At 41.9% G+C, this 18,126-nt stretch overlaps 1 non-coding gene across 1 annotated transcript; it reads right to left on the bottom strand.

Annotated features, from left to right (window-relative positions):
• Positions 1 to 16,920: 16,920 nt before the first annotated feature.
• On the bottom strand, positions 16,921 to 17,107 carry LOC128833229 (U2 spliceosomal RNA). Its single transcript, XR_008444145.1, has one exon. It is a non-coding gene; the product is annotated as a U2 spliceosomal RNA (small nuclear RNA).
• Positions 17,108 to 18,126: the final 1,019 nt, after the last annotated feature.

Raw genomic sequence — 18,126 nt, 5'->3', positions numbered from 1 at the left:
TCTTAGAATTACAGCATTGTTTTTCATATAATTCTTAAAAGCCAATTACAAGGTCCTTTGTTCTTTACTGCTGCCAAAAGTTTTTGGAGCGTAAAATTATGGAGATGTTATTGTCTGATAACAGGACATCTTAAGGACAAATAGATTTTTGAACTATCCCAAAGCATGGTGGACATCTTGCAATAAATACTTTCAGGCTTTAATCACTCTTTTGAATCTGTTTCATCTATTGAACTTCATTGGCAGCTTGCCCTGTGGATAAATATGTGGCTAAACATTAGTAGGTAGATGAATATGTATGTAAAGCTTTTATGTGATGAAAGATGTTTTGGGGAAAAAGTGGATTGATTTAAAACATACACTGGATTAGCATTAAAAATATGTGGGACACTATGAGAATGGGCTAGAAAAATACTAGCTTGCTCTTCTTCATCTGCAGAAGTTAGTTATGGAGCTTCACCGAAGCAGCTCTGTCAGTGGTGAGGCACTGGCATCCCTAAAATGATGTATGTAGGTTTTAAATTGCTGTACCTAAAAGGCTCCTACGATGAAAATTTATGAAAGGGAAATAAAAAGCTAAACATGGCCCTGTGGGATTGCAGAGAACAAAACTGAAATGAGCTGTGTGGACATTGAGACATAATAAACAGATGAGGGGAAAACAATCTTCAAAATCTATTTATTTTTAGAGTCTAGCACTGTGAATTTATGGCATGCTATTTCCCCCTCTTGATTCAGTTGAGGTTATATTTACACATCAGCAAGAAAGCTGAATGGTGCTTTTTTTGATCAAGTAAGTACTAGACCAAACAAGGAAGACATTACAATGATTTTCAAGCCCCGAACCTCTATTCCACAAAAAGTGAATGACTTATCATTTGGATCAAGGCATTAATAATCTTCTGTTACAGTAAATCCCCATTCAGAAGCTGTGGCTTTTGTTAAACTTAATTATTTCTCCCTGCAGTTTTCCGTCAAGGCTGGCTTTTATTAAAGTTAATTATTTTCTATTGCAGCTTGCTTGGTAAAGATGCGGCTCCTAAATGAGATGGATTCAAATTAAGAAATATGTTGTGACGCTTCTCAGAGCACCCAGTGCTGTGAGCCACCTCATTGCCACCTACCTCCAGTCAGGGAGCTTTGGCTGTGCCAGCCTGTCACTCATATAACCCCTCTTCTCTGGGCTATATCAGCCCTGCCTTTTCCGTGCAGGTTGACAAGAGAGACACCCACAGAAAATCCAGAAACAGTTGTCCCAGTTTTACCTTAGGCTACTGCTCTTGTATCGCACACAGCACTTGGGTTCAATTATAAGACAAAAAGTTTTATTTAAGAGAGATTTAAATAGAAACAAGAGTGAGTGATGGAAACGGTTACATATAAAACATGAGCTAGGGCCTACTCTTATGAATAGTTACCTCTCCTAAAAGAGTAGGTTCTCACCCCCAAAGTTCAAGTTTTTGCAGCACTTGCTAGCACTTTTTCATGAAATACCCCCACACATCAAAGTACCTCCTCAGTGAATGGATCCATCTTTCTCCACCCTGTGCTACACTGAATCAGGCTTTTGTCCTTATTCCCAGCCAGGTAGCTCCCCTTGCTGTCATGTCATTCCTTTTCACTTCCAAATAGTTTTGATGTGTAGTTTGTCTTTGATGGTTTTCCATTGACTTTTTTGGGTTGCGGCAGTGGTGGATGATTGTGCAATATGTTATGTAATCGACTAACCGGGGTGACAATTCCCTCCCTTTTGAATGGACTATCACTGAGACACATGATTCCCTGATGACTCACTTTCAATCCAAAACCCTAAGGGTATAACTTTCAATATAGTTACACTATTCCTTAAATATTACCTGTACACACATCTCACAATGATTGAATATAGTCCATTTCAGTAGAGACCTCACCTACTACCCTTCCTAGATGAACACCCTGAAAGCAGTGTGCTAGGTGTTGCGAATTTGTCAGGTCTGAGATATAAGTTGCTAGTAAAGAACGGTGAATCCTTTGCCAGTTGGCACCAATGGGCCTCTGTATCATATATGGTATTTCATGTCTAATGCATCTTGGGGTGTCTAGTCTTCAGGGTTATCTTGATAATCCATTAGTTAAATGGAAACATGACACAGACAGCTAATGGGGAACAGCCCTGTCAGAAATAATGCTAAAGGCCTGAGATGATTGCACAAGTCTGCAGAGATCAGAGTTGTCACTAATGCTACCAGAGCAATAAATAATTTAACTTTGATTATATAGCACACATACTATAACTGCACAACAAAGGCTCAGGACAAATCACGGGTGCATTGAAGTTAATAGGCATTTTACGATTCATGTTGTGGGACTAAGATTTGATCCTAGGTCTTGGAGGTTGCACGGAGTCTGCCACACAAGGTATATCTACACTGCAATCACGGGGTGTGACTGCAGCTCGTGTGGGCATGCCTGAACTAGCTTTAATCTAGCTTTTTCAAGTACTGGATCAGTGGAGCCGCAGCAGCATTAACATCAGTGCAGGCTGCACAAGCCCCTCCAAAACCCTGGGTACTTTCTCAGGAGGCGAATCCATGCTGAAGCCTGTGCTGTTGTGGGGTCACTGCTCTGGTACCCAAGCTAGGTTGGGTATGTCTTCAAGAGTTGCAATCAAAACCCATCATTGCAGCATAGACACCCATAGAAACACTTTGTCTATGATCCTTTTTTGGTTTTCCTTTCCTTGGGACTTTAGCTGAGGACCTATTCATTCCTGTGTTCACATTTGATCAAGAGCTGGCATTTATAAAGTACAACCAGTTCAGAATTTCCCCTCTCTCCTATGTGATGCATGAGAATATTTTTAACTCCGTGCAACTACTCACTTGCTTAACATTAAGGCTAAATGCTTTGCTGGATTTGGACCTAACTGGGTAAAGTTCAGGAGGCAAATATCTTGGTTTAGCAGAACTGTGGAAGACAAAAATAGTAAAGGCCTCTTTTAGTCCCCCAGTCTATCACTATGGCATTGCAGAATTTCCCTACAGCATGCATGAACATCTTGCTTCCAACTGCTTATCAGTTTGCCAAATTTTAATGGTTTGGGATCACATTTTCCGTCCTTGCTCTTTGGCTCAGATTGTTGTTGGTTTTTTTATTTTGTTTTTTAAGTTACCATAAAAATCAATAAAGATGTTTCAAAACAGAAAGATTAGGACTGGAAAGAGGTAGTTTTGCCAATATTTGCCTATTTTTTAAAGGTGTTTTTTTTAAGCATTCTAGCACTTTGTGGGGCTGTAGCAGAAATTTCAAAGGAATCTTTCTTTCTTGCCTACAACTGTTTGGGGAAAGGGTCGGCTGAGGTGGACATATTTATGAGCAGTTGTTTGTTTAGGCTGTGATTTTTTAATTCTTTGAAGAGGCACTCAAAGCATTGGATGGGGGCCCTCCAGAGGTACTTTTAGACATTTGAATAAATATAAATAAATATTCCTTGGTGCTTTTTGTGATCCCTGTGAAAGTCTACCCAGATTTGGCTAAATTATAGGCCACTATATTGCCATTCGTACATGCTCTGTAGAACCTGCTAGAGGCATGCTTCTAAATTTTCTGAACATTCCATCTTCACTGAGCATGCAGAACCACTGGAAGGGATGGGGAAAAAAACAGACCTTTCTGCTCCACCTCCAGCTGCATCAGTGAGAAAGGAGGAGCTAGCAAGCAGCACCAGTCAGGAAGGAAGGGAAGGCTACAGGTAGAGTAAGTTAGGGTTACCATTCGTCCGGATTCCCCCGGACATGTCCGGCTTTTTTGAGTTAAAAATAGCGTCCGGGGGGGAATTTGTCAATGTCCGGATTTCCCCCCATGCAGAGCGTGCGCGGCTTACAGGGCAGCCGGCCGGATCATGCCACTCACACGGGGCTCCGGCAGCCTGAGCCCTTCCTCCACTTCCCCCCTTCTCTCCCCTGCAACTTGAGACCACTCCCCTCCTCTCTCTCCCTCCCTCCCCCTCCCTGCATTCGCAGATCGCCGGCCGGCCGTTCGCCTCGGCCTCGGGCAGTCTGGAGCTCCGACCCTGCTCCCCTCCCCCTGCTGCTGAGTGCGCTGCTCTGCAGCACGGTAAGGGGGCCGGGGGTCAGAGAAGCGGCAGGGAGGTTCTGGAGGGGGTAGTCAAGAGACAGGGAGCAGGGGGAGGGTTGGATGGGTCAGGAGTTCGGGGGGGGCTGTCTGGGGGTTGGGGGTGTAAGGTTTTGGGCAGTCAGAGTACAGGTGGGGGGGGTCTCAGGAGGGGGCAGTTAGGGGACAAGGCACAGGGAGGCTTAGGTAGGGGGTGGGGTTCTGGAGGGCAGTTAGGAGCAGGGGTCCCAGGAGGGGGCAGTCAGGGGACAGGGAGCAGAGGGATTTAGATGGGTCAGGAGTTCTGGGGTGGGCTGTCAGGGTGTGGGTGTGTGGGTGAGGGTTTGGGCAGTCAGGGGACAGGTAGGATGTGGGGAAGGTCTCAGGAGGGGGCAGTCAGGGGACAAGGAGCAGGAAGGCTTAGGTAGGGGTGGAGTCCTGGGGGGCAGTTAGGGGCAGGGGTCCCAGGAGGGGGCAATCACAGGGACAAGGAGTGGGGGGGAGGGTTGGGGGTTCTGAGGGGGTGGGAAGTGGAAGGGGCAGGGGCAGGACGGGGGCGGGGCTAGGGCGGGGCTCCTCCCGTCCTCTTTTTTGATTGTTGAAATATGGTAACCCTAAGTAAGTAGGTAGAGGAAACTTCTGGTTTTGCTGCTTTTGACTGGTAAGTGGTACAAATGATGGTAATGGTTCATTACTGGGCAGCTGCTGCTCCTGAGGAGGCATGTATGTTGCATACCAGAGAGCAGGGCCAGCTCTAGGCACCAGCATTCCAAGCATGTGCTTGGGACGGCCCCCCTTTTTTTTTGCTTGGGGCGGCAAAAAACCTGGAGCCGGCCTTGCCAGAGAGGCAGTAATTCACTGTGGCAAGAAGAAAGTGTCTTGCATCATTCAAGGCTATCTCCCCTAGCTTTCTATGTAACACAGAGTTTCTCTGATGGGGAGCTCCAGAGCTCCTCCAGAGGGAGCTGCAACCAGGTCTCCTCTCTAAGGCTAGGACACCAGGATGGTATAGGCTAAATAAAGGGATCATGGAGAACATGCTACCTACTTAAAAAAAAAAAATCTCTCAGGCTTAAGGAGCTTACTACAGGATACAGCATTGTTGGCATTTGCAATCTTGATAGCTCTAATGGAGTCTTAATTTTTGCCATCAAATAAACTGAGATTCTAAATGTAAAGCTTTTTCCTCCTCAGAAGAGGCGGGTATATGATTTTGGTGTAACAGCTGGTAGCAATCTCCAAATATTTTGTCACTTACCCCTGTTGTCTGCTAGTTTTTCAGTTGCAGTTGTAACTGACAGTACCATCTGCCTTAAGGAACCTGGCCTGGAGCCCACCAGTTTTGTTGCCTTTTTACTAGTAATTTTCCTTCAGATTCTCCCCCTACCATACCAAATCAATCTCTCTCTCTCTCGCTCTCTCCACACTTGCACTCTGTCAAAGTTTTACAGATCTGCTTGCCTCTCCTCCTTAAACAATCAGAGAGTAGCTTTTGTAGAATCAGCTCCTCTGACATGGAAGAAATAGCAGCATCAACAGCAACCTGTTCTTTTCATTCTGGCTCTGAGATCACATTGTTACTTCATCTGTTGTGCTTTCTTTCTGGTATCTGTCCCTGTGTAAATTATTCGGCTCATCTCCACACAGAATATAGTTTAGGAATAGGTAACATTTCTAAATTCACTATTATGAAATAAGGGTTCATTGAACAGCCAAACAGTGTTGGCTTGTCGAACTCCTTCCCTGTGGGCATTGGCAGAGAGGCTGATTATTCTTGGTCATTTGATTGACCAGCCTCCAAAAGACAGAGAATGAAGAAACAAAGGAGTCTATTCTATTGTGGCCATAATGCAGGTTTGAAAAAGAATGTATTGCCTCATGGTTTCATTATGGAGAAACTCTTGGAACACGGATTGGAATAGCTGGACATGTGTCATACTGGAGATACTATTTCTGAAGAGAGGATTTTACTTTACATTAACTTCGGAAGACAGGATCTGACGGTCACTGTGGTACAACTACTCTCCATCATCTTCATCCACAAACGTATGCATACCTACCCCATGAAGAATGAAATTGGATGTTTCCAGGGATACAAAGGTTTCTTTTACCCTCACCCCCCCCCCCGGCTTCCTTCAATAGAAAAGTAAAAAGAAAATGTAGATATGAATTTAGGGCTTATGAAAAACCTGGCATGACAATGATCAGAGCGAAGTCCTATGTTCATCCACAAAGCAGATCTACAGCATGGGCAGTGTGGTGAAAGGTTTCTCACTGGGCCTCAGCTCTGACCTACTCCCATCTACTGTAGCAGTGACAGAAATAGTTTGATTTCCAAGCCCATTAAATCTTTGGCCTTTTGGCCAAGATTGGGAGCACTAGAGCGAAATGTGGTGCTGATGGTTTTAAGGATGTTACAAACAAAGGCATGATTGATTTAGTGGTAAGATTTTCAAAATGGATGGAATTTGGGTCCTTTAATTTTTTATGCCCAACTTCAGATAATTTTTAAAAGGGCCTGATTTTTCAGGGGATGATTTCTCAGCACTTTCTGAAAACCAGGGCCCTTTGAGGCATCTCACAGTGGGCACACAAAAAAAACTCAGGCACCCACATTTCACTAGTCCCATTTGAGAATCCTGGCCATAGCTTTTAGTTTTGTATCTGTAATGTTGTATTAATATTATTCGCTGAATAGTTAAATAAGGACCTGACTAATTCAAATGAAAAGTTATTAGAGCTTATTCCTGAATTGTTAACTGGGTGTTATGACGTAAGATATCGGCAATCATCTGAACTGATCTCGAAAGAGCAATAGTTAGTGTTATTAGCAGCCACACTTGAGAAAGAAAGATGGTTTCATTGATCAAGGAGTGAGCTATTGGAAAGGCCTGAAGACAAAATGTGATTTTGTCTTTTATGAGAAGGCTAAATTAGTAAGAAAATTCAGTTAATTCTGACTGCTGTGGGACTCCTGTGCCATATGTTAAGCACAGTAAAAAGCACTAGATTTGATATGATGTCTAGGTTTATAGCCAGGAGCCCTTTTCATAACAAAGGAATGAACCTTATTCATACTTAAGGGTATGAGCAACTTAAAACTAAGACCCCAGCAACTTTTAGCAGTGTTCCTTCTCTACACTGTAAGCACACTGGAGCCTCCTGGAATCTGGTCACACAGCTATTTCTCTATTTTGGAAAAGGGAAATGTACTAATTAATTCAATTAGGCACAAACACTAAAGAGTACATGAAATATGGCAGACTGCAAAGTCTTAATATTTGTTGCCTGGCCTGTTACCGCCCCCCAACTTTTGATCAAAGCAAAATCTCCACCTAAACCTAAATCATGAACCCTAGTTTGATCCTTCAGCTGCCAGATTGGCACCAGGGGTCCTCTTGACTCATTCTGAAAGGCCTGGCATCATCTACTATGTCCACCAATCATCCTGCAGTAATAATTCTGATAGGTCTGCCATCAGCAGCCAGTCCACTGCTGTTACATCTCAGGGCTGCCAAGTGAGCTGGGATGTCATGCATCCAGCTCAGCTGAAGGAAGGCAGCAGGCATTTTAGCCACTAGTGGCACTTTGCACCTGCATAGCAGGCAGCCAGGTGGCAGCAGGGTCAGCAGCAGAAGGTGAAGGGATCCCACACTGGCCCTCCCGGGCTCTCTTCTGTCCTCCCCTGAGGCCAGCTGCACCAGACTCCTCCTAACACAAACTCCCAGCCCACATCTCCCCTCAGCCTTCTGCCCCCAGGAGTCCCCCCTAACCTCAGCACCCTCTATCTCCAGGAACTCCCTCCCCCCCCCCAGCCAAGCTAACAACATTCATATAAACACAACACCCAGGAACTCCTAACAATACAGCTGCAAACACTTCATCACACTACACGGACGCATGTGATAATTATGCAAATTAAACCTGCCAGCAGCTAGGTGCCCATTCCACTTTCCCCTTTTTTCATAGGGGGAGCCAGAGAGCTCCTGTTCCCTGCAAGCCTCTCTGCTCTGGAGCTCTAGGTTAAGTGCAACTTCTCTGGAAGGTTTTCTGCAAGTTAAGCTGATATGTTCTCTGTCTCTCTCTATTGAGGTCTTTTCCTGGCTGCCATAGCTCCTTAGTCATTAATGGCCCTTTTGTGGTTTGTTTTGTTTTTGGAGGGGCTGGGGGAGAGGTCTGGATAGTGCTGACCATTGTTCTTGGAACGTTTTACTTTTCCAGCTGCAATTGCCATCGATGTCTCAAAGACAATTGGTTCTCATAGGCATTGCATTGTCCTCTTTATTGTTTATTGTTTATATGTATCTCTTGTGTTTCATTCAGTTGAATCATCAATACAGTTATTGTGTTAATCTTGCTGAGGGCAGAGCACTGCTACATTCGATGCATACCTTTACACATAAGCCAAAGTGCCGCATCTCGTTATTGATTTAAGACTTGTCTTCCTTGCGCTGTTAGCTCAAGGTGTTAATTTATATGTTGCCCCTAACGCAACTCCTGTTCCCACACAAAAATCTCTAGTTAAGCGGTACTTTAATCTCAAGCTATCTGGGATGGATTGAAGCTCGAGTGCAGCTGATGCTGGAGCTAGTAATACAGCAGAGACCCAGCTACTCTATACTGCTAATTCAAACACTCAGTTCGAGTGTTTTGCAGTGTCCCCGCTCTCACTCAGCTAGGCTAAGTGGAGAGGAATTAACTTGAGTGTAGATAACTCAAGCCAATTGTGAGGGCCTTTTTGCTGATGTGGAAATAGCTTCCTCAACATACATTGTATACCTAAATATTTTTGCAAAAATGCAGTGAGGCAACATAATGCAGAAATAGTAGGACACAATCTTAAATCTGGACTCTATCTTCTATGCTCCAGGTCTGTGATTGACTGAAGCATTGCAAACCTATCTATGGAGTCTCCAGAAGTAAGATTCAGGTCTTGTGATTGCCACGTGATTTGTACAACTACTTGAAGAAGCAATCAAACAAAAATGCCATGTGACTGTCCTACATTGCAAATTTCTACTGAAGAGAGGTAGATTGGGAAATTAAAGGAAAACTTTTAAGTGGTAGAAAAGTACCACTTAACACCCACAATTTCCTTCTTAAAAATCACATTCTGAAGAGAGAACAAACAAGTTCTTCCTGAGTGAAATGTGGGTGAATGCGTATAAAGACAAAGGGCCTTTGTTCACAGTTTCACCAGCATAACACAGGAGTAGAACTGTGCAAATAATTAATATCTATATCTATATCTATATATATATTGGTTCAGCAGCTGAATTTAAAAAAAGTATTTCAGGTTGACTCAAAATAAAAAAAAATTCAAATGTTTTGTTAACCAAAAAAAAAAGTGTGCAAACAAAATGATTAGTCTAACTCAAAATTAAACATTTTTGAGATTTGTATCTTTAAACTGAAATATAAGTCAAAATGAAAAGTCATTTAGAATTGAAAAGTTGAAATGTTTCAAAAATTGTCCAGACAAAAAAGTTTATGGATTTGTACAAAATTCTGAAAATTGAAATTGTTTCGGTCAGCCTGAATCTGCATTTTTCGGTGGGAAAAAAAAGTTTCATCCAATTTTTTTTTGCCTAGCTCTATTCAGGTATAAGTCTGTCTGAAGCCTATGGAGTAGCTCCAATATAAAATTGATGTGAGATCAAAAGCAAACCCAGAGTTTTATAACATTCCTAGTTCAGATATTCCAGTTGAAGGAAGGGAAAAAAAATCTAAATCCATTGGATAAGGTATTTGTTGCAAATTATTTGCTCAACCATAGTGGGAGGTTTGGAAAGGCCTGGCATACCATTCCATAAACTTAGTCATATAAAAAGAAAATAAATATTATTTAAGTCACTCTCAATTCCCTTTGAAATTCATGGTTTTCCTGATCCTTTTTCAGACAGCAGGGATAAATTAATCCCTGGTGCGACTCTACTAGCTTCACTTGAGTTATCTAAAGGATGAATTACTTGCCACATTTTAGGATAGTCTGTAAGAACAGAACAGTTGTCCAGTCATTCCAACTTTAATTGGGGGAAAAAAGGATAATTTCCAGTAGGAATACAAAATCCTTTTTAACCTCCCCGATGGATTAATATTACTGTATAGCAATTGTCTGTCTTTGCTCTTGAGACTGCAAACAAACACTCTGATCTCTTGGTTATCAAAGCTTTTTGCATGTGCTAATTTATGTGTCACAGTATAGTATGTGGCAGAATATTACTTTACCTTGCAGCTGCATGGATAATGTGACTCACAAGCCCATTATTTCCACTCAGTCATTATCATAATTGTAAACAATACACTGATACCAAAGCTTGACACTAATTCCAAGAAGGCACAAGCTGCAGGACCTGTAACAAACACTGCGCCAACTGTATAAACTATCAACAATCAGTCTCAAAAATAGTAAGTTTGCGATCCACATGAAATTACAGGTCTACATTTGTGCAATCGGTATACAGTGACTATGCATGAAAATTTGAGTGCCCAAGCAGTTGAATTGCTATTTTTGGTGCCTTACTAGTCATTTGCACCTAACACGATTCCAAAATCTCAGTAATCACTTATACAAATGCACATCTGTGATTGCAAACAACTAATTTTAAAAAAAACATGACTTTTAATGTTTACAGATTGACTAAGGTTTGGTGGGGAAGGAGGTAAAGGATGCATTTAAAATGGCAAAAGGGAAGTTTAGTAGTGAGAGGTAATGTGATGAAATTAGAAAAGGTAAATTAGGGAAGTTTTTCCTGATACTTTGTCCTATGTGAGATTTATTAGATTGCAGAATTGTGTCCCAAAGGAAGTGGGGAGAGTCCCATTGCCCGAGACACTGAAATGGCTCTGGACCACACTCTAAAAGGTGTTTGGGCAACTTAGTCAATAGGAGTTACCACCCTTGCTGCCTATAATTATGGGTGATGAATAAACACATTGGAGAATGGGGTCACCAACTCACCCATTTTCAGTTCTGATTTATGCAAAAGGGCACAGATGAATATAAGTATTTGAATGAAAGTAGAGGGCGAGAAGCAGTTCCAGCATGGTGACTGATATTAGTGAGAGGTTGTCTTTTGTGCTATTTGCCAGGTGCCAATTCTATTTTGGCAAGTGATCTTGAGCCTCATGTTCTCTCCTTCCTCCCATGCTAAATCACTGAAGTGAAATGGTCTTCAGGAAAGAAAAGGCGGTGAGCATTCTGAGTCAATAAACCAACCGCTGGCATCTATTCATCTTGGATCTTGGATAAGGCTGGTTGTTTGTCATGGGGAAAGTCATAGGGTTGTCACAGCTAAAAATGCTTATGCCAAACTTTTGATTACACCCCCCCACAATGAAAACATAAGAAAAGTTCCAGTATGTGAAATTTTAATTATAAATTGTTTCTGACTTCTAAAAGTCATGCTCTGGCTGTTTGAAGGGGAAGGAAGATGTATTATTTATTAACATTGTCTTAAAAATCCATTTACTAACACATATGAATGGATATAATATAAGCTATGGCACCCATTATCTGAACACCTCACAATCATTAACATATTTCTCTGACATCATGAGGTACTATTCAAATTATCTACACTTTACAGATGGGGATCTGAGGCACAGAGAGACTAAGGAATTTATTCTAGGTCACACAGAAAGTTTGTGGTGGATCAGGGAACTGAACACGGGATCACAGAAAAATCCTAAATTACAGGTTTAGGGCAGGTCTACACTACGGGGCTCAGTCGACCTAAGTTACACAACTCCAGCTACATGAATAACGTAGCTGGAGTCGACATACCTTAGGACGACTTTTTGCAGTGTCTACACTGCGCTGGGTCAATGGGAGAAACTCTCTTGTCGACTTACCTTATGCTTCTCATTCCGGTGGAGTACCGGAGTTGACTGGAGAGTGATTGGCGGTCGATTTAGCGGGTCTTCACTAGACCCACTAAATTGACCCCCCCATGGATCGATCGCTGTGCGTCAGTCCCCCAGTAAGTGGAGACAAGCCCTTAGTCGTGGAGTGACTATAATCATAATCATGGAGAAATACATACGATATGTATTAATTAGAGCTCAAAGAGTTCCTCCATTTTATTCTCTCTTCCTCAATGTCTAGCATTCACTGATATGGGTGTATTCAATCACTTTGAAAATCAGGCCTTTTAGTCTTTCTTTACTTCATCCACAGTAATCTAATGCAGCCTTATAGCTATGCCAAATGTTCTTACTGGCGTCTGAAGTTTCACTGCTGCAATTTGCATAGACACTTGCATACCCGTTTTCACAGGCAGTATTTGGAAAAAATCGGGCCACTAATGGCTGAGTTGAGACATCTCAGTTCCATTATTTCTCAGTCCCCTTTGGTCAGAACTTGAAAACAGAATCAGGTGCATTATATAACCTCATAGGGAATAGAATTGGATGGAACATCTTTATTCCTCTAGTCTGCAAGAAGGTCAAGCAAGAAGGTCCCTTTCTATCTATAGTTGTTACCATTATGTAAATCATGCTAGTAAACTTGACTTTTTAGTCGTGCCCATTGTAATATTATTCACACACACACACTGATTTAATCTGTCCTTGAAAACTACGAGCATGTGTGTTTATATCTATGGCAATAGGCAAATCGTTTCATTGTCTGATCTTACTCTTCAAAATATTTTTTCTTATGTCTTTATCCAATCTAAATTTATTCTTTTTGAACCTTAGCTTATTTTCCAGCTCATGTTTAGTGTGATACTCCTATTCTCTTATCATGTATTGCGGGTCATCAAATGTTTTAGACTTATGTCCCCACGTGTCTAGTTTTTTTTTGTTTTTTGTTTTAGATTGTGTTCCTTCATTCTTTTCACATGCATTATAAACACGAAATCATGTATTGCCTTGGTTGGTCTTCTTTGTTACTAATAATACTTTATCCCTTCCATGGTGCTTCTCATTTTCATTGGATTTTAGAAACAATTACTTAACCCTCCCCAAAATCCATATAAATCGGGCAGTTATTATTATCACTGTTCTGCAAACTTGGATACTGAGGCCCAGAGGTTAAATTATTTAACCTTCAACACAAAGGGAGGCAGAAGTTGAATTAGAACCCACTGGTTACTGGCTCCCAGTGCTGTGTTCAGATTGGCAGACCTTTCTCCTTGTTATAGTGAAAAGACATTTTAAATCTGTATCATAGCCCAGCTGTGGTAGTGTTTGTGCAGTGCCCAATCCCACACAGCCCACTTGTGGAGTGTTACACATATAAGAAGAAAGTGAGGAGCAGAACAGAAAATGTAGTGGAACCGCTCTTGAATTAATGAGTGCTGCTGAATGCTGGCCATGTGACTCCTGCTACTTGAAATTCACCCCTGTGCAAAGGGCGAGTGCAAGGCCTGTGTACCCGTGTGAGCTGGACTCAAGAAGACTACACAGTAGATTGCCTTATTAGGATGTTAATGATTATTTAATATGTGCGTTACAGTGATGGCTAGAGAACAGGTGAGAGACTGTCCAAACGTATAATAAAGACACTATCCCTGCCCTGAAGAACTTGCAGTCTAAGTGGATAAAACCAAGCAAACACTTGTCTCCTCAGATATGACCATTCGCTGCCCATTTTTCCCTTTTACCCTGTGCACTGAAAGGGAGTGAGATTTACTGCTGTGCAGAGCACAAGGACTTGTAAGATCAAGACTTCAGTGTGAAGTGGCTATAACTCCCCTGTACAAATGCATACCAGAGTAGAGTTGGTTGGGTTTTTTTTAAAGTTAGTGCCCTGTGACCTTTCATTCATTTTACTGTGGATAATTACTCTTAAGTCCCATTCTTCTTAGGGAAGTAGAAGGCCTAATAGGATTTCCCTTAAGAGTGACCACACCTTGCTTTGCCTCAGTGATCTGATTAATTAGGTCATGGCTCTTCTCTTAATTGTACAGCAGAGAACAGTGAATACAGCAGGATATCTAGATTGATTTTTCTTTTTTAAAGAAGCATTCAGTGCTCTGCCGCATATATCAGCTCATATGTTAGGTGATTTACCATGCATGCAATTCCTGCGTGATTTCAGTGTCCGAAAGTTCTGAAAGGTTCTTTAACAGGTCCTTCTCATTTGTGGGGCATTTGGGAAGATCTTCCATTTATACAGGAGGGAGAGGAAAAGAGGTAAGAGTCTTAGAGGCCCAGATTTTCAAAAGAGACTAATGATTTTGGGTATCTCATTTTCTGGGTGCTCAATTTGATACCCCTTAAAGAGTCTTGACTTTCTGTGGGTGTGTCCTCAGCACTTTCTGACAATCTGATCCCTCTGGTTTGTCTCAAGTAGGCACCCAAAATAGAGGCACCAAAAATCATTAATCACTTTTGAAAATCTTGGCTGCTTATCCTATTTCTTTGCAAAATGCTGGGATTTATCTCATGCTTTAATTTCTTTTTCTTTCTTAAGTAGAGATTAATTCTGTATACTCTGCCTCTGTCATTGGCTTTGGAATTGGACGGTCCAATTACAACTAATTAGACCTGGGATTTGGAAACTACCACTGAGATCCAAAAAGTAAATTTCATGATGTTTTGTTGTTTTTTGAAGCCATTGTCCCATTTCATCTAGTGGCAGATGCCCTTCCTGGAATAATTGCAGTCCACCTGGATTCACTTTATCCCTCTCCATGCAACAGGTCTACAAGTTATCTTTAATTTACAGATGGCATTGGCGTGTCACATCATGCTGAGCTATATTGTGTTGTGTTATGCTGTGTTATTTGCAGAATGATGTGTGTTCCAGGTCTGCCAGCTTATTCAGGTAGTGCTGCACAAGACATTCAACCACTGCCATACACATTTGATTAATGTAAGGTTCCTGGAGATATTCAGCTGCATGGTAAACTCTTGGCTTTCTGTCAGTCATTATTTACTTGTGTCATTGTATCATAGCTAATTGTCTGATAGAAAAGATAATGGACAAAAAGGGGACAAAGTTTTGCATTTACATGAGGTGTATAAATATTCGCTGTCACTAACACCAGAAGAAACCATATCTGATTAAACAGAAAGAAAGTGTGATTTTAAAATAATTGTAAGGTAGAGATCTGAGAAGTCACAGGAATTCAGACACTGATTCTAGAGGGGCTCACTGATCAGAAGGTAGGCTATGTATTTTGCACCAGCCCAACAATTTTTATTTGGGATTATGCACGTTGTGGCACTAATCATATCTGAAAGGACTGGCTCTCCTGGAGAGTGGGCATCTCAGTTAACAAGTACCAATTCTATAACCCCTTGAAATAGGATTTTTGGAAGTGCATGCCCATCACCATGTTCATCATATATTTGGCACCTTTTAGATGGCACCCAAAAAAGACCAATACAGTTTTGGTCTATAGAGACATCACATCATGAAGCAGGGAAGTAACAGTCTATAGATCAAATATTATGTTAATTTCTGGGCACCTCATTACCAGAAAGATGAGAATTCAGAGAAAAGCAACAAAACTAGGAGTGGGGGCTGGAAAGAGTGATTTTTCCTTTTTAAGGAAAGATTAAAAATGTATTTGGCTAACTGACGACTAAGGGGGGAACATGCATTCAGCCTACAGATCTTTAGTGGGTGAAAACAGGGAGGTAAAGAAGTTATTCGGCATGGTAAAATAGAGGGATATAAGCAGGAATAATGGGTTCAAGTTATATAATAGATATTTTAAGCTGAATATCAGAAAAAGCTTTCTGACAATGAGTTGTATTTGCTTTATCCATAAAGTCCTAAGGACAATTTTGGGAGCTCTATCACTTGTCACATTTAAAACAAAAATGGACAAACACTCTTAACTATCCAATAGGGTGCAACCCTGCTCAGGGACATGGACTACATGACTTAATAGATCATTTCCATCTTCTTTCACCATATTTATTAAGGGCTAGAGTGTGACTTTAGGCACAGCCCAAGGGGTTGTGTGTCAATTACACCACCCCAGAAGTAGCCTAGCAAAACATTATGGTTCAGACACAGCAATAAGTAACTGTCCCTCTCTTCCTTCGTCCTTGCTTCCTGGTAGTAGTAATTCACCATTGGCCTACAGCAATATAAGCATAGGCCAGTGGTAAATTGCTGCCTCCTTCCACACGGGCTCAATTATTTTGGCCAATGAATGGAAGGGGTGGAGTTATGGCTCTTTCCATTCCTTGCCACTCTCTGCTGACCAGCTCTTGGAGGGGGGCATGTGGATGATTAGACTGAATCACTTGTATGTGCCTAGACTCAAGGATCTGGTAGTCCTCACAGGGACCTAAGTGGGGGTCTCTCTCCCATTTACTCCCTTACCTGTGTAATATGAGTTAGGATCCTCACCCTAAATAACAAGTATCAGAGGGGTAGCCGTGTTAGTCTGAATCTGTAAAAAGCAACAGAGGGTCCTGTGGCACTTTTAAGACTAACAGAAGTATTGGGAGCATAAGCTTTCATGGGTAAGAACCTCACTTCTTCAGATGCAACTTGCATCAAAGGCTTTATCCTAGTCTGGTTTATGCTTCAGGGTTTCCACGTACAGCAAGCGGATGGCGGCCTATTACCAACCTCCCTCCCCCCAAAAACAAACAAAGAAACAAAAAGCCCACCCCCAAAGAGACCCATGGTCTGGAAAGCAGACTGTTGAAAAAAGTCACCGCAGAAAGAAGGCAGCCAGCTTCTTAAACAGAGTCAGAAAACACCCCCAAGAAAGTATAACAGTATCTTGTCATTAAAAAAACACCCAAAGCGCTGGAGATTTCAGCTTTTTCAACTACTTGATAAAAATCTGCTTTGAAGAAGCTTCCTCACAGTAAAATTCTTTCTGCTTTTCTAACCAGAACATTCTCCCCAAGGGGAGATGCACCGTTCCTGGAGACACTGCAACACCAGGTCAATGCATGGGGTGGACAGAGCAAGGTCCTATTCCATCCCCCTGTTTCAAAAATCAATTTAATATACAGTCCTTAAATAAAGGACATGTCAGATATTAAACTGATAAGAACAGATTTAAATTTTATTAGAGAATATTTGAAAAATAAACAATACAGAAAATTTGAGGCGTCAGTTATTGGTCATTGGGGGTAACATACAGAGTATAGGGGGGATGTTAGTGATTTGGGGTTGGGCAGCACACATAGTATATACAGACTGCAATGTCCCCAATGGGGGGGGGGGCGGTAACCGGTGGGCGGGATCAGGAAACAGCCGATAAGCGGTGAGGGTCTATCACCCATACAGGAAGTAGAGACAGTCATGGGTATAAGTAAGTGGGCTGGGTAATGGGGATGGGGTGATCCTCACGTGGTGGGATTCAGTTAGGTTCGGTGGGTTCAGGGCTCAGGGGATAAGGTCCAGCAGGGGGGGTTTATAGGTCTCTTCCCCCTTGTGGGTGTACGAGGTCTCCCCGGCTCACTCTCGGTATTGGCGGTGGCCGGTGATGTGCTCCGTGTAGATGTCCCGGGACCAACGAATAGTGAAAGCTTATGCTCCCAATACTTCTGTTAGTCTTAAAGGTGCCACAGGACCCTCTGTTGCTTTTTACCCTAAATAACAGTCATTATTGCCAGGAGAGCAGAATTCCATCTGGTTGCCCCTCGTTTAAGCCTTCGATTTGTTTTGACATTGTATTGTCCTTGTCCTGGCCTCACCCTTCTATTTCACTCATGTGGTTTTATTTCGACATCATTGTCTCAATGGTGTATATATTTATTGTCTTTTTTTTCCTCTTCATCTCATCAGCTCATGGTCTCCACACGGACTTGCACTGGCATCACGAAAACTTGGTGATATTGCCAAGTCGTGTTAAAATAAATGGCAAAATAATAATGGGCAGTGGATTTATACCAGGGATGAATTTGGCCCACTGTCATTGGCTGTATGTGTGTGTGTGTGTGTGTGTTTTTAAAAAAAGCTACTGTGTAATATTTGTAGTTGTTTTTTTTAAAGTTTAAAACCAAGAGGCTATTTAAAGGATAAAAATCATTAGAAAACACCAGGGATTAGGGCTCATTACTGCATTTATTTTTTGAAAAAAAGAACAAGGATATAATATAAAATCT

Source organism: Malaclemys terrapin, chromosome 2 (assembly GCF_027887155.1).
Source record: "Malaclemys terrapin pileata isolate rMalTer1 chromosome 2, rMalTer1.hap1, whole genome shotgun sequence".
Lineage (NCBI taxonomy): Eukaryota > Metazoa > Chordata > Testudines > Emydidae > Malaclemys > Malaclemys terrapin.
The sequence above is the reverse complement of the archived record's forward strand: the minus strand, read 5'-3'. Positions and strand labels throughout refer to the sequence as shown.